Source organism: Pseudopipra pipra, chromosome 9, assembly GCF_036250125.1.
Source record: "Pseudopipra pipra isolate bDixPip1 chromosome 9, bDixPip1.hap1, whole genome shotgun sequence".
Lineage (NCBI taxonomy): Eukaryota > Metazoa > Chordata > Aves > Passeriformes > Pipridae > Pseudopipra > Pseudopipra pipra.
The window spans coordinates 5,770,616-5,773,197 of NC_087557.1; the positions used below are offsets into that span (position 1 = coordinate 5,770,616).

General features: G+C 51.8%; 1 protein-coding gene across 1 annotated transcript in view; it reads right to left on the minus strand.

The window, feature by feature from the left end:
• RXRG (retinoid X receptor gamma) overlaps positions 1–2,582 on the minus strand; it is a 48,004-nt gene that overhangs the window by 45,305 nt on the left and 117 nt on the right. The window lies entirely within an intron of this gene.

Here is a 2,582-nt window from a genome sequence, read left to right on the forward strand (position 1 = left end):
TCTAGGTGAGATTTAATAGAGCCAGGTGAGTTGCAAAAACCATCCAGCAGGTTTTGACTCCACTAGTCAAATCTAACCTGCAATTTGGATTGTTTCTCCCTACAGGTGTGCAGAAGTGAGGCCATAAACCAGGCTAGGGAACTCCATAGTACAACTCCGCAAATGTGGTGACAAGCTGGGCTCTGGTACCCGCTTTTCTGCCCTCCACTCAGCTCCTGCTGCCCACTACCAACAGGAGCCTGGTCTGCCTGTCCATGGGCAAGCCCAGGCTATATTTCTCATTTGATGTGAGTTATGGCTCCCAGGGAGCAGTGATCTTGTGGACTTTTCTGTCCCTGACCAAGAGCTCACAAAACCAATTTTCTCCTCTAAGTCTATGTACTGAAGACCCCTCACCAAACACCCACCACCAGCCACACATGAGCAGCATGCTCAAGCCAAGAGGAGGGAGCCAGCCCCCTGCAAGAACCAGAGGAATCCAAACAGGAGCAAGACTCAGGACAGAAACCAGACTCACAGAGGCTTGAGCACATTGCATTGCACAGACACAGTCTGGCCTCCTGGCCCTAATATCCTCTGACAGCTCCCAGAGCAGGAGCCGAGCAGGTTAGTGACTTGATCACGACACCAACTCCTGCGGGACCTGCTGTTCCAGAGTCCCCACTGCCAGGCCCCAGCAAGGCACGCAAGGAGCTGCAAGGATGGGCAGCCCCTGGGGCCTGGAGCAGTGACTTATCTTCTCGACAGAAGTGCTGGCCAAATGCTGGGTCCAGTCCAATCCTTGAAAACTGGAGTTTTGGAAGGCAGCTTCAGCCAGGCCCTGGTGAGTGACTGTTTGTTTGATGGCTAATTGCTTATGAAAACAGAAGGGACAAACTCAATCTGTGCAGGTCTTATATCACCAAAGCCCACAGAAACATCCACCTCAAGTCGAAAGCTACCTGTCTGAGAGACTTTTAGCAAAACTTCTAAGTTTCTAACTCCCCTTCTGTCACACTGCAGAAGCAAAAAGCTAAAGCCACCGTGTAGCTCAGTTCATCAGGAATGTGTTAAGTTATAACACAAAAACCATCCCTTTGCTGCCAAGCAGCAAACACACAGAGCTGTGAAAGGACATGCGTGCCTCCCAGTTAATGTCACCTTCACAGCTTCCATAGGTCACAGCACAAGCACACATCTGCTCCAAAATAAGATGCCAGGCAAAGCACGGATCCCATTCTGAACAATGCTGTGGGCCCAGGGAGAGATGAGGAATTTAAGGGAAGTGGAACAACATGAAATAAGGAAAGTCCCTCCAGCAAAGACCCTGTGGCCCATCGGTGGTCGCTCAGCACTGCACCACACAGAGGAGTGACACAATGGAGTGACTAAAGGACTGCCTGGCAGCCAGCATTCCCAGGGCCATTGTTGCCAGCACGGGAACTATGCAGAGAGCAAACAAGAGCTGTGTTCCCAGGCACTGCAACAGAGATGCATCCACTCCAATATAATGACTTCCTGAAGCTCCTGGACATACCAGGCCATCCTAACTGGTAAATCATATCCTGAAGCAGGAAAAACTGTGCCAGGAGGGTATAAAGAATCAAGCATTCTGGACAGGCACAGGCTGAGGATAGATGTAACCTGAAAGTCACTGCAAGGAAGGAGACCCCTTTCAGAGAGTCTTTGTCTGGCCTAGGGGATATATGGGAGAAGTAGAGGACTAATCCCACCCAGTTGTGGTCTCACTTATGTTGCCTCTAGAAGTCACAAGGGATGAAGGCTTGGAGAAAGAGAGGGGATAATTTTATGGTCTCTTTTCTGGCGATGAAGGCCCTGTAAATCCCAGGGAAAACTGCTAGAAGCACCAACTCTGGTCAGGAAAGGAGAAGCTGGACTGCTTTGGGCATCACTGTGGGAGCCATGCTGGCCTAAACAGCTCTCTCCAGAGGATGCTACATGCAATCAATGCATATAGAGGACAACAACAAGGACAGGCTGGGGGATCCATGTGGTGGTTTAGCTCTCAAAACAGCTCCTGCAGGGATTCAGAGCAGGGCGTTCCGGGCTAATCTCTGCGTCCCCTCAGGGAACCCGAGGATTACTGCCCTACATCTGCTCACAGGGTCGGGCCCCACCTTGTCAAGGCAGGGGAGGTGCTGACAGCCACTCTCAGTTCCATAATCCGTTTGAGATAAGCAGCAATGGGCCCTGTCCACTGTGGTGCAGCACCTCTCAACGAGTCCCTTGAGTCCCTTGTTCACAGGCCCAATGGCTTCTCTTGCCTAGGGCAGGAATGCACCTCATGGCTTGTCATCAAGGTTGGCTCCTGGCAGCAGCTACAGAGAGCCACAGTGCAGCTTCCTTGGCTACCTCACGCAGCAGTGTATGGCCATCACTGATACCTACTCAGCAATAGCTCATGGCAGAGTCTTTGGCTACAGCCCCAGCCAGGGTGGGAGTGCAGGTCACACTAATCCCCAGAGCTGTGCTTTCACCTCTCAGCCCACGACCCCCACACTCAGCCAACTTCCCAGCAGAAAGGGCTGCAAAAACCTGCATGGAGTGAGGGGTTGTACTGTTACCTACACGACATCACCTAC